Raw genomic sequence first — 15295 nt, 5'->3', positions numbered from 1 at the left:
ATATAATTTTTTTGCTGGGTATACTGCTGCTCTGAAAAAAATTGGACTTCTATTTCCTTGCTTCAAGGATTCATACTGTGAGATCCAGTTTCTCTAATTAGAAAGACAAGCAGACAGAAAGAAATAGCTCTCAAAAATATATCGGTGATGACTCTATAGATAAAGAGTTGATGACAGTAATGCTACATAATATTCAATTTGCTTATTTGGTTGTTAGACATGTAACAAAGATGAAAAGGGAGAGTAAACTACAAAGTTTAAAACAAGAACATCTTTCTTTTAATTTCATGTACATGTTAGGTGAAGGAGGTTTTATGACCTAAAAAAGTCAAAATTGTCTTTTTTATAGTGCATGAACAAAAGGAACCTAAAAAACAAGATCTACCCTTTAGAAAATCATAGAATTATAGTTGAAAAGGAACTTAAGGTTACCTGGTACACATACCATTCTGGTATTTTATCCTCATGATATCACCTTCTCCAGGGGACCTGGCCTATATTTGAACTTATGTGAGAACTTAATGTTTCTTGAGGCAATGCACTCCATTCTTAGAAAATTCTGACTTTAAACACTTTTTCTTATGTTTAGCCAATATGTCTCTATAGCTTCCATTCGCTAGTTTTAATTCCAACCCTAGGGGCCATGCATAGCCTTGGGGCTATACAAATACTTTTCTACAACGTATCATGTGCTCCTGAATCTCTTTTTCAGGAGACTTTGATAATAAGTTCTTATTCCTTATCTTTTTGTTTCAAAATTGGAATAACTTTGTTTTGCTCAGTATAAAATACATTCTCACTGTAAAAAAATTTTAAAATATAGATTATATAAAATATAAAGCAAAAGTCTCCTTCCTAATCCCACCTCCTTGAAATAACCATAATTAACATTTTAATGTATACAACAGACACAACTGGCTTAGCTGTGCAGTTCATAACTATTACCTCAGCGGCCATGTCCATATTACTGTTTCTTATAGAAGCAGTCCACTCCCCTGACAACAGGCTGGCCAATCATAGAATATCACCCTCATATTAACACTACTTGGTCAAAAAATGTGAGCGTACGACACAAGACTAATCAGAATCTTGCCCTGAGATTTTCACAATGGGAAGCTGAGAAAGAGGAACCTCTTTTGCCACACTGGTTTTAGAGTTGTACCATTTGTATTTGTAGAAGTAGCTGGCAGCCATGTTTCTCACAACATGGAGGAATCCTGTCTGCAGTAAGAGAGAATGAAGCCAAAACAAGACAGAGAGAGAAAGAGATGAAAAAGTAAAAAAAAAAAAGGCTGGCAGTGTTCAGGCTCCATACCCTAGTTTCTGAATTCCCTAAAACTTCTTTGGTTCTGGAAGCAATTTTTTTTAGTGTGAGCTACCTCAGTCGTTTCAACAAATCTCCTTTTCTACATAAACTAATTTGACTAGATTTGGCACCAAAGGAGTTCTTGGCTAATTCAAAGAATATCCTTTCAGGCATCAAAAATATATTCAAATAAGTGGGGCTATAGTATAATTACTGTCCTTTACCTTGTTTTGCTTCTTAACTTTAAAATAGTCATGGATTGGGACTTCCCTGGAGGTCCAGTGGTTACGATTCTGTGCTTCCAATGAAGGGGGCACGGGTTCGATCCCTGGTTGGGGAACTAAGATCCTGCATGTCGTATGGTGCAGCTAAAAAAAAAAACAAAAAATAAAAAAATAAAATAAAATAGTCATGGTCTTCCTTCTATGGCAAAACCTCTACATGTCTTACCAGTTTTAATGGCTGTATAAACATTCATTTGCATAAGGCACCATTTTTTATTTAATCAATCACATTAAAAAAAATTAGATAATTTTTCATTTCATTAGTACAAATAATACTGTGCTTATCCTTATATATATATTTTATTTCATACTTGTATGATTATTTATTTAGAATAAATTACTAAAAGTTGGATTGTTGGTTCAAAATATATGTACATTTAAAACTTTAATAGTTATCAAATTTCCCTCTAGAAAAATTATAAACATTTCTATTTCTAGCAACTATGTGGACAAGGGTCTACCACTTCACACCCTCACCAGCACTGGACATAATCACAATTTAATCTTTATCTATATGATAGTCAAATGTGCTGTCTCATTGCTGTTTTTATTTTCACTTATTTAATTGTTAGGAAAATTGAGCATTTTTTCACTTTGATCATTTATAATTATACTTCTTTCTCTTCGCTTTTTTTTCTTCCTACTCTTCCTCTTCCTCCATCTCTTTCTTTGAGGAAAGAGATACATGAGGCCCAGAACAGGGCAGGGATATCAATCACTGCATTTATTCTAAATACTCCTGAAATTTAGAATAATGCTGCCAAATATTATATGTGGGGTTTTTTCCTCCAGCTTTATTGAGATTTTTATTTGACATACAGTATTATATAAGTTTAAGGTGTACAGCACAATGATTTGACTTATATCATGACCTAAGTTTAGTGAACATCCATCATCTCATATAGAAACAAAAGAAAAGAAAAAAATATTTTTTCTTATGATGAGAACTCAGGATTTACTCTCTTAACAACTTTCATATATAACATACAGCAGTTTTTATTATATTAATCATGTTGTACATTATATTCCTAGTACTTATTTATCTTATAACTGGAAGTTTGTACCTTTTGACCACCTTCATCCAGTTCCCTCTCCTCCTACCCCATCTATGGTAACCGCAATTTGATTTCTTTTTCTATAAGTTTGTTTGTATTTTGAAGTATAAATGACCTACCTACAATACTATGTTAGTTCCTGGTGCACAACATAGTGATTAGATATTCCTATACATTACAAAATGATCACCATGATAAGTCTAGTTACCATCTGTCAACATATGAAGATATTACATTATTATTGACTATATTTTCCATGCTGTACATTACATTCCTGTGGCTTATTTATATTGTAACTGTAAGTTTGTACCTCTTAATCTCCCTCACCTATTTCACTCATCTTCTCCTATCCCCCTCCCCTCTGGCAACCACCTGTTTGTTCTCTGTATCTGTGACTCTGTTTCTGTCTTGTTATGTCTGTTCATTTATCTTGTTTTCTAGATTCCACATATAAGTGAAATCATACAGTATTTGTCTTTCTCTATCTGACTTAATTCACTTATCACATAATACCCTCTAGGTCTACCCATGTTGTCACAAATGGCAAGAAGCTGAAGATGGCACAGACAAGTTTAAAGATATATCGTGTTCATGGATTGGAAGAACTAATATTATTAAAATGGCCAAAATCCCCAAAGTAATCTACAGAGTCAATGCAATCCCTATCAAAATACCAGTGACATTTTTCACGGTATTAGAACAAATAATCTTAAAATTTGTATGGAAACACAACCCCGAATAGCCAAAACAATCTTAAGAAAGAAGAATAAGCTGGAGGTATCACACGCCCTGACTTTAAACTATACTACAAATCTACAGTATTCAAAACTGTATGGTGCTGGCACAAGAACAGACACATACCTCAACAGTTTCCAGTCCAAAGAGCAAAGTCAACCAGATGCTCCACATCAGGGACCAGAAGGAATCCAGAGAACTTGGCATCTCAGTCAGGACTTGTATCCCCTCCTTCTCTTGAAAATGGAAAGAAAGAAAAAGAAATAGGAAAAACAGAGAAGTCACTAGAAAAACTGAGCAAAAAGCAGAAGTTCAGAGCATGAATTTATTGAAGATAATAAGGAGAATGTAAGCTCCCCAACCCCCACCTCCCTCCCCATGCCAAAATCCTTGGATTTCCTAAAGTTAAACAATAAAGAGTATAGACTAATTTTATTTGACTGTTAAACAAAAGGGTAACCCCAGAAGGCTGGCAATAATATTTGAGAATATTTAGGATACACATGTTACTTTTATGCCACTTTTCTATCTTATAGTTCTGCAGTTGGTTATTGTTTTGAGGAACTCAAATATAAGACCTTATTTCTACCCCAGTAAGACCCATAACTATCCCATTTAAATTCTATTTGGTTTATTTAGTTCATTACTCAAGCTTTTAGAAGATATTTTGGATCCTAATTTTATTATATAATATACTCTCTACCCTAGAGTCATAGTGATGGCACATTTGATTAGCCTTTCTTTATCATTCTCATCAAAATCTTTAATAAAAGTGTTAAGTCTCACAAGGTTGGGGAAGAAAGAGCTGTCAAAATAACCATTAGTGGGTATCATTCAGCCAGTTGTTATTTTAGAAATTATACACATATCACCCCATGTTCTTAAATTTAAGAAGTTCTTGTCAAATGCCCATTAATACTGCTCCAGCATTTTCTTGATCTTCCCGATGAGTCACCCCATCAATTTAAAGATGTTTGAAATTTGTCTGAGACTCTTCTCTGCAGATAATGACTAACAGAAAGGAATCCTGAGCCAGGATTATTTTCCCTGTCAGCATGATGGTTCTAAACCACTTTACAGACTAAGATCAGAGTTTTCATTTAAAATGGTATCTTCTTGATCCCAAACAGCCAAAGCAATCTTGAAAAGAAGAACACAGCTGGAGGCATCACACTCCCTGACTTCAAACTACATTACATAGTTATAGGAATCAAAACAGTAGGTATTGGCATAAAAACAGACACATAGATCAAGATACATAGAGAGAACCCAGAAATAAACCTACATACATACAGTAAATTAATTTACAGACAGTCTCTTCAATAAATGGTATTGGGAAAACTGGACAGCCACATACAAAAGAATGAAGCTGGACCACTGTCTAACACCATACACAACAATTAACTCAAATGGATTAAAGACCTGAAACCATAAAACTCCTAGAAGAAAACAAAGGCAGTAAGCTCCTTGACATCAGTCTTGATGATGATCTTTTTAATTTGACACCAAAAGCAAAGGCAACAAAAGCAAAAGTAAACAAGTAGGATTACATCAAACTAAAAAGCTTCTGCACAGCAAAGGAAACCATCAACAAAATAAAAAGGTAACCTACAGCAAAAAAACAACCAATCCAAAAATGGTCAGAGGATCTTAATAGGCATTTTTTCAAAGAAGACATACAACTGGCCAACAGGCAACAAGATGCTCAATATGCCTAATAATCAGGGAAATGCAAATCAAAACCACAATGAGATATCGCCTTACACCTGTTAGAATGAATGGCAATTATCAAAAAGACAAAAAATAACAAGTGTTGGTAAAGATGTGGAGAAAAGGGAACCCTGTGCACTGTTGGTAGAAATGTGAATTGGTGCAACCACTATAGAAAGCAGTATAGAGATACCTCAAAAAATTAAAAATAGAACTACCATCTGATCCAGCAATTCCATGGCTGGGTATTTAACCAAAGAAAAAAAGACTAACTCGAGAAGATATTTTTACCCCCATGTTCACTGCAGCATTATTTACAATAGCCAAGACATGGAAACAACTTAAGTGTCCATTGATGGATGAATGGATAAAGAAATTGTGGTATATATATATATATACAATGGAATATTATTCAGGCTTAAAAAGAATGAAATCTTGCCATTTGTGACAACATGTATGGAGCTGAAGGGCATTATGCTAAGTGAAGTAAGGCAGAGAGAGAGACACATAGGTTATGATCTCACTTGTCTGTGGAATCTAAAAGAAAAAAACAAAAGCAAAAAAGAAAAAAAAAACTCACAGATAGAGGACAGATTGGTGGTTGCCAGAGGTAAGGGTTGGGGGATGGGCAGATGGGCAAAGGGAGTCACAAGGTACAAACTTCTGGTTATAAAGTAAGTAATTCATGGGTATGTAAAGTACAGCATGGCGACTATACATAACAATACTGTAGTGTGTATTTGAAAGTTGCTGAGAGTAAATCTTAAAAGATCTTATCACAAGAAAAAAAATCAGTAGCTACGTATGGTGACAGATGTAACCTAGACCTATTGTCGTGATCATTTTGTAATATATACAAATGTCGAATCATTATGTTGTACACCTGAAACTAATATAATGTTGTATGTCAACTATACCTCAATAAAATAAATTTATTTATAAACTTACCATTAAATAAATCATATTAAAAACAAGAAACACACAGAGAAATTATATCTTCTTAAAAATGCTCAGCAGTGCTTCCTCTTGCTTATCTCTAAGGTCATCTAGATATTTAGTCTCACAAGACCAGAACAGGTCACACTTGGAGCCAAAAGGATGCAAGGACAGCAAGCAAGCAGGGCAGTATCAGGCATTCTCCTTATGTAGGAGTACTCAAAGCAATCCAGCAGCCCAGGTGCTTGCCTTCCCCCAAATAACAGCTCAAGTGGAAGAGAATGTGAACCACATGGACATGTGCAATAGTCATCCTGGGTTAGAAAGCCCATGTCCCAGATAGGAACTAACATTCATGAGCATAGCTTCCAGATCCCCCCCAAAAGATATACTGAGTTATTTAGGAAAGCCCAAAGTTTTGGCTTCACACCAGGAACCTTCCTGGCCTAGCAAAATTACCCCAATCAGGGTCATTTTTACCATAAACAATATTGCTAATTAGACAGTTGACATTCTACTTTATCAGGATTCCAGAGAAACATAATTAGAAAGTTAACCCAAGGTCACATTTGCCCACAAAGAAAGAGAAAAGGCTTTGCTAACCTTTACACATTCTTTCTACAAAGCCTTTCCCAACTTCCTATTTAAAATACCTATGGGAGAATTCCCTGGCAGTCCAGTGGTTACGGCTCAGCGCTCTCACTGCCAGGGCCCTGGGTTCAATCCCTGGTCGGGGAAATAGGATCCTGCAAGCTGCACAGGACAGCCTAAACAAATAAATAAATAAATACCTATGAAATGACCAAAAAAAGACCAAAACTCATCAATACCAAAAACTAAGACTGATAGGTATTTCAATGCTGGAGTCTGAGAGACATCATACTTACTATGAGACAGATAGAATTTTGATGGAAAAAAGCACTTAAATTCTGCTTCATGAAACAGACTGCCTGAAAAGGAGTTAGAATATAATGCATACTTTACCACTGTCTGTTTCTGAAGTCAGGGATACAGGGTCTCCACCAACCCGAAATTTAGAAAATCATTCTTTTAAAAGGGCCAATCCATGAATTGACTCTCTCTTTCTTCCTTACTGTTGGGAGACAATTTTCAGTGGTCTCCTGTATTTCTGCATGTGTTGTAAAGAAGCATTGACAGCTTTTGCTCCAGACTATCTTTTCAAGGATATTTGTGTGGAAAACAGTTTAGAAAGACAGAAATGATGTCTCCCTCTAAAGCAGAAGGCAGATTTGTTTCCTGACCAGGATAGTAAAGGTAATGTTTTTAGTGAAATGTTTTAGCGAAAACTGACCTAGTGGACAGGGGATGTCAGGCACCAAACCTGCAGTGGGAAGGAAGCTAATGAGAAGTAAGTTGATGTGTATTGCAAATCCCAGAAGGTTTCAGGAATTAGAGGCTGCAGGTACATTTGAAGGCAAAGTGTGGAGTCGAGCTGAAAACAGGAGAAATGGTTGAAAGTCTATATTTTAACAAAATAGTTTCCTAGACCTCTTCCTCAGCCTAAGACTTGGGGATACCTATCAAAGCTAAGAGATTAGCTGTCATCTGAAAACAGGAGATTAATTGAACATTTTCAAAATGAAAGGTGACATCCCTAGCCCTCTTGCCCCGTTCCTCTCACAGAACACTAGCAGACAGGTTTCCCCTCTGCGCTGATTGTTCTCTGTTAGGTTCTCCTGATCCTTTACCATTCTCTGCCCTACTCTGGGAGGATAACCTCTATGGACTGCTTCACCTTGGCTCCCTTAGACTTTGGCTTTCATTTGGAATCAGCCAATGAGAAGAACCAGCAGAAGAACAAAAGGTGGAAGGAGAGAGGATTTGGGCTATTTATTCTACATCCCCCACCCCCACGCTTTTTTGGCAGTGGCCACATTCCTCTGCTTTCAGACATTATAACTGTTGGGTGCACTCTCACACAGAGTTATAGATCTCTCCCAGCTCCAAAATGCTGTTCCTTCCCCTTGTCCCTTTAGGTCTAGGGAGGATAAACGCTTCTACCTGTTTTTTAGTCCTTGGGTATTTCACCATCCCTTGATGGTTATGTTGATAAATATTCCCCTTATTAAATTCTCTTCAAGAGACCCTTCTATTATTCTCTTCCATTACCCCATTGAGTGATTCATCTGTTTCTTACAGGCCCAAACAGATATATACCCCACGGAAATTTTGCAGGATGCCTCTACTGGACCTGAACTACCCCAAGATAAGACCTACAGATGTTTGTTCGTAAACAAAAGGAAACAATATGAACTAATGCCCAGAGCATGACAAAACTCAATGTGTTCCAGGAACTGTGTTACTAGTTGTTATGTGTGAAATGAGGAGTGATTAGAGAGGAGGCTTAAAAGCAGACAAATGCCAACTCACAGGGTACCTTTTAAGACACATCAAGGATCTTGGACTTTACCCTGTAGGCTCTTCGGCGATATTAAAGGATTTCAAATTTGAGTTTCAGATCAATCAAGCTGGAGGCAATATGAAGGAAAATTCTGAGATGGGCAAGGCTGTAAAATGGGAAACATGATAGAGACAAACAACTGCAATAGTTTCAGTGAAAAATAGTGAAGGCTATAACTCAAACAGTGGCAGAAGAATGTAGGAAATGGACAGGAGATTAGTGGCCATTTGGAACTGGGAGCCAGAAAAAGGAAATGAAGGGGAGGGGGGGAAATCTAGAATGGCTTTAGGATCTGATTTAGCAGTGGATAAACAGTCTTTCAATGTGATAAAGAGCAGAGGAGAAGAGAGTTTAAGATTGGGAGTTACTGAGGGGAAGCCTGGGGTGAAGGTAAGGAGGGGGATACAGAAGGGTGAGGGGAAGCAGACTGATGTAGTTCTATTATGAATATGTTGAATTTAAAATACCTGTGGGAAATCTAAGTGAAATCTAGTCACAGGGAAAGAGCCTCCCTTCAACCCACTGAACCTGGTCAGTGTGGAGGACACTAGACTCAGTTTGCCTCTCTCCTTAACCCTGGAACCCAGATCCAAAACCACAGAAAAAAAAAGGCAGATAAAATTGCCCTTAACCTTAAAGCAGCAGACATGACCAGAATAAAAGGCTCCCAGTGCAGCCACCTATGTAACCACAAGATGGCATGAGAGATAAGCTAAGCAGAGCCCTAGTAAGACCTTCCTTCAATGGGCAAAGCTGTCACTTATGGTGTGGTACATTTTGTTTGTTTCTGTAAGCAAGGAAGAGATGAAATTCCATCATCCCTAATATATTTCCTAGGAATAATCTCAGCATGGGGAGGAGATGGAAGCAGCAGTACTAGAGTTAGACCGATTTGGAGCATTTCCCCAAAGACCAGGAAGGGGCTGGGATATTGTGGTTTCCTTTGAGTGGCAGGGATCTTCAAGTGACAGAATGAGGCCAAGATGCTTTCAAGATAGCCACTATTTAGAGAATGAGATATTTGACAGACTACAGTTGGAAGCAAGGATTGGGGAAATCAAACCATCCTCTATTTACTTCATAATAATTTGAGACTCTTTAATAAACTGGTTCCATTTCTGTCTTTGACTTCAAGCAGGCTTCAGTGTAGTTTCTGTACCTATTAGTATGAACTGACAAAGAAGAACACAATACAGCTTATCAAGTCACATCATATTAAATCATAGACACCTCACTTCACTTTTAGCTATACTAAAATATTAATACTAGTTATAACAGGTATTATAGACATAGTTACTAACTGTTAATACCATCAGGTCTCTCATGTTACCCCAACCTCAGCCTACAACCAGCTAGACTATCCATATGAATAACTATTTCCTAAACTTCGGAGTCACCTAGGAATGCCCCCATCTCTGATACTCTAGTATCTCACATGCTTACCATCCAGCCTTCCAGTTCTCTTATTTGCTTAACTCCCATTGTCTTCAAGCTCCTATTGTCTGTTGACCTCTCTAACCCTCCCAATAGCCCTCTTACCTTTATTTTTAATCCCATCCAACTAAAACAAAAAACATAGTCTATCATTTCAACAGCTCTCCTATCAAAAAACATAACTCCTTTGTGTTATTATCATTCTGCTATACCCACTCCAAAATAATCCCAGCCTTGGATTAATATTTTCTCTTACAAAATGTGTTAGAAACAGAAATTGCCAATCCTGCAAACTGGTGTTACTTAAATCTTGACTCCAACTTTAGCTTGATTCTCAGTACATTCCAGCAATCTCTCTGTTCTCTCAAGTCAGTTCTCTCATATTTTCCATTAACATCTGTTCCAAAATTTAACCACTCTTCTCACAGAGGAATTATATTGAAGATTAAACACTTCTATACCTCCTAGCTCTTTTAGCCAATGATCTCTTTTCCTACAACAAAGACAAAAATATAGGTCATGAGAAGGTTTTAACTTTAAGACTATTCCCTACCTAAAAAAACCCTCACACCTCTACCAACTGTTCCTTCCTTCCTTCCAGCTAGTTACTCTAAAAATAATATCCTTCCACTTGGACAAGGCTAATAATTCACCAACCTTTGCTTTAAGAAAATAATGATAATAGTAATAATAATAATAATAATAATCCCACCTAAGTCAAAGTCAAGTCTCTCCAACCCTGGGGGGGCTGTGGATTTTCCTGAACCCCAAATGTTCTAGTTAGGGTTCTCTCTCCTCCCCTTTACACATTTCTTAGCAAGGAGGGGAGGGGAGAAATGTCTCTGTGGCTATTTTCAGGCACTCTCTTCCCAATCATTCCCTAACCTACTATAACTGAGCTTCTGCCCTACTAAATCTGTTGTCCTAAGGCCTCATTGTTAAATCTAAAGATTGCATTTTAGTCCTTATCACATTTGTCTTTTGGGAAGCATTTGACATTAGAGAAAATGGTTCAAAATCACAAATCTATAATAATAAAAACTTCATTTACTGAGTACTTAATATATGCCAGACTCTGTGCTGCTTTATATATATCACTTTATTTAATCCTCACAATTATTATATTTCATAAATGAGGAAATGGAGATAAAGTAACTTGCCAATAGATACAGAGAGAGTTAGAGAAAGAACGGGGACTTGATATCAAAAGACAAAGACAAAAACAGAATCTTGAAAGCTGTGAAATAAGAGATTTGTCACATACAAGAGGTCCTCAATAACATTAACATCTGATTTTCATGAGAAACTATGGAGACCAGAAAGCAGTGGAATGCCATATTCAGAGAGGAAAAAGACTGTTTAAGAAGAATTCTATATCTGGCAAAACTATTTCAAAAATGAAGGAGAAAGTTAGACATTCCCAGGTAAACAAAAGCTGAGGGAGTTTGTCACTAGCAGATCTGCTCTATAAGGAATGCTAAAGGGAGTCCTTCAGGCTGAAATGAAGGGACACTAGATAGCAACTTGAAGCAAGAAGAAATCAAGAACTCAGACAAATGTAACAACAAAGGTGAACATAAAAGCCAGTATTATTGTATTTTTGGTTTTTAGGTCTTTTTTCCCTATATGATTTAAAAGACAAATACATAAAACAATAATTATAAATCTATGATAATGGGCATATGGTGTTAAATGATATAATTTGTGACAATAACAACATAAAAGAGGGGACAGAGCTTTATAGAAGCAGAATTGTGTATGCTACTGAAGCTAATTCGGTAACAATTCAAATTAGATTGTTACATATTTAGGTGGAAACAACCCAAATGTCAATGGAGAAATGGATAAACAGAATGTGATATATATTGAATACATACAGTGGAATATTACTCAGCCATAAAAAGGAATGAAATACTGAAACATGCTACAATGTGTATGAACCTCAAAAAAATTATGCTGAGCGAAGGAAGCCAGACACAAGTGGTCACATATTGTATGATTCCATTTATATGAAAAATCCAGAATAGGTAAATTTATAGAGACAGAATGGGTGGGGAGAATAGGGAATGACATTGGTATGGGATTCCCTTTGGGGGGTAATACAAATTTTTTGTAGGTGGTAGTTGTACACATTCTGAATGTACTAAATGCCATTAGATTGTATAATTTAAAATGGTTAGTTTTTTTTAATGGTTAATTCTAAGTTATGTGAATTTTGTCTTAATTTTTTAAAAAGAAAAAACAAGCCCTAATCATACAGAAACATGAAAATATTCACATTGTCCTATAATTATACACAAACACTAAAAAACAGGATATATAAAAGGAAAATATCAGCATGCATTGCACACAGTAAGGGTAAGTAATGTTTCAAAAACCTTTTTTAGTTATATGTATTTTTATATTTATTAGGTTACAATGTAAAACATATCTCTTACTGTGGGTTGCAACAAAAAAATTGAAAGCCATTGAAAATAAATTCTGGGACTTCCCTAGTGGTCCAGTGGCTAAGACTCCATGCTCCTGATGCAGGGGGCCCAGGTTCAATCCCTGGTCAGGGAACTAGATCCCACGTGCCACAACTAAGAGTTGGCATGGTGCAACTAATGATCCCACATGCTGAGGACACCTTCAAGATGGCAGAGGAGTAACACGTGGAGATCACCTTTCTCCCCACAAATACATCAGAAATACATCTACATGAGGAACAACTCCTACAGAACACCTACTGAACGCTGGCAGAAGACCTCAGACTTCCCAAAAGGCAAGAAACTCCCCACATACCTGGGTAGGGCACAATAAAAAAAAAGAGACAAAAGAATAGGGACGGGACCTGCACCTCTGGGATGTAGCTGTGAGGGAGCAAAAGTTTCCACACACTAGGAAGCCCCTTCACTGGCTGAGACAGGAGGTGGCGTGGGGAAGCTTTGGAGCCACGGAGGACAGTGCAACAACAGGGGTGCAAAGGGCAAAGTGGAGAGATTCCCACACAGAGGATCAGTGCAGGCAAGCACTCACCAGCCAGAGAGGCTTGTCTGCTCACCCACTGGGGCGGGTGGGGGTTGGGAGCTGAGGGGTCAGATCCCAGGGAGAGGACTGGGGTTGGCTGCATGAACACAGCCTGAAGGGGACTAGTGCCCCACAGTTAGCCGGGACAGAATCCGGGAAAAAGTCTGGATCTGCCTAAGAGGCAAGAGACCATTGTTTCAGGGTGCACGAGGACAGGAAATTCAGAGCACTGCCTAAAAGAGCTCCAGAGACGGGCGCAAGCCACAACTATCAGCGCTGACACCAGAGACGGGCATGAGATGCTAAGGCTGCCCCTGCAACCACCAAGAAGCCTGTGTGCAAGCACAGGTCACTATCCACACCTCCCCTCCCAGGAGCCTATTCAGCCTGCCACTGCCAGGGTCCCGTGATCCAGGGACAACTTCCCCAGGAGAACACACAGCACGCCACAGGCTGTTGCAACATCACACTGGCCTCTGCCGCGGCAGGCTCACCCCGCATCCCGTACCCCTCCCTCCCCTCAGCCTGAGTGAGACAGAGCCCCCAAATCAGCTGCTCCTTTAACCTCGTCCTGTCTGACTGAAGAACAGACACCCTCAGGTGACCTACATGCAAAGGTGGGGCCAAATGCAAAGCTGAACCCCAGGAGCTCTGCGAACAAAGAAGAGAAAGGGAAATTTCTCCCAGCAGCCTCAGGAGCAGTGGATTAAATCTCCACAATCAACTTGATGTACCTGCATCTGTGGAATACCTGAATAGACAACGAATCATTCCAAAATTGAGGCGGTGGACTTTGGGAGCAACTGTAGACTTGGGGTTTGCTTTCTGCATCTAATTTGTTCCTGGCTTTATGTTTATCTTAGTTTAGTATTTAGAGTTTATTACCATTGGTAGATTTCCTTATTGATTTGGCTGCTCTCTTCCTTCGTTTTTTATTAATATATATATTTTTTCTTTTCCTTTTTCTCTTTTTGTGAGTGTGTATGTGTGTGCTTCTTTTTGTGATTTTGTCTGTAGAGCTTTGCTTTTACCATTTGTCCTAGGGTTCTGTCTGTCCGGTTTTTTTGTTTTGTTTTGTTTTCTTTTTGTATAGTTTTTAGCACTTTTATCATTGGTGGATTTGTTTTTTGGTTTGGTTGCTCTCTTCTTTCTTTCTTTTTTTTATTACTTTTTATTTTTAATAATTATTTTTTATTTTAATAACTTTATTTTATTTTATTTTATTATTATTTTTTCTTTCTTTCTTTCTTTTTTTCTCCCTTTTCCTCTGAGCTGTGTGGCTGACAGGGTCTTGGTGCTCCGGCCAGGTGCCAGGCCTGTGCCTCTAAGGTGGGAGAGCTGAGTTCAGGACATTGGTCTACCAGAGACCTCCCAGCTCCATGTAATATCAAACAGCGAAAGCTCTCCCAGAGATCTCCATCTCAAAGTTAAGACCCAGTTCCACTCAAAGACCAGCAAGCTACACTGCTGGACACCCTATGCCAAACAACTAGCAAGACAAGAACACAACCCCACACATTAGCAGAGAGGCTGCCTAAAATCATAATAAGGTCACAGACACCACAAAACACACCACTGGACGCAGTCCTGTTCACCACAAAGACAAGATCCAGCCTCATCCACCAGAACACAGGCACTAGTCCCCTCCATCAGGAAGTGTACACAACCCACTGAACCAACCTTAGCCACTGGGGGCAGACACCAAAAACAACAGGAACTACGAACCTGCAGCCTGCAAAAAGGACACCCCCAAACACAGTAAGTGAAGCAAAATGAGAACACAGAGAAACACACAGCAGATAAAGGAGCAAGGTAAAAACCCAACAGACCAAACAAATGAAGAGGAAATAGGCAGTTTACCTGAAAAAGAATTCAGAGCAATGATAGTAAAGATATCCAAAATCTTGGAAATAGAATGGAGAAAATACAAGAAACATTTAACAAAGACCAAGAAGAACTAAAGAGCAAACAATGATGAACAACACAATAAATGAAATTAAAAATTCTCTAGAAGGAATCAATAGCAGAATAATGGAGGCAGAAAAACGGATAAGTGACCTGGAAGATAAAATAGTGGAAATAACTACTGCAGAGCAGAATAAAGAAAAAAGAATGAAAAGAATTGAGGACAGTCTTAGAGACCTCTGGGACAACATTAAATGCACCAACATTCGAATTATAGGGGTCCCAGGAGAGGAAGAGAAAAAGAAAGGGACTGAGAAAATATTTGAAGAGATTGTAGTTGAAAACTTCCCTAATATGGGAAAGGAAATAGTCAATCAAGTCCAGGAAGCTGAGAGAGTCCCATACAGGATAAATCCAAAGAGAAACATGCCAAGACACACATTAAGCAAACTATCAAAAATTAAATACAAAGAAAAAATATTAAAAGCAGCAAGGAAAA

Source organism: Balaenoptera musculus, chromosome 2 (assembly GCF_009873245.2).
Source record: "Balaenoptera musculus isolate JJ_BM4_2016_0621 chromosome 2, mBalMus1.pri.v3, whole genome shotgun sequence".
NCBI classification, from domain to species: Eukaryota; Metazoa; Chordata; class Mammalia; order Artiodactyla; family Balaenopteridae; genus Balaenoptera; species Balaenoptera musculus.
Note: the sequence above shows the minus strand (reverse complement) of the source record.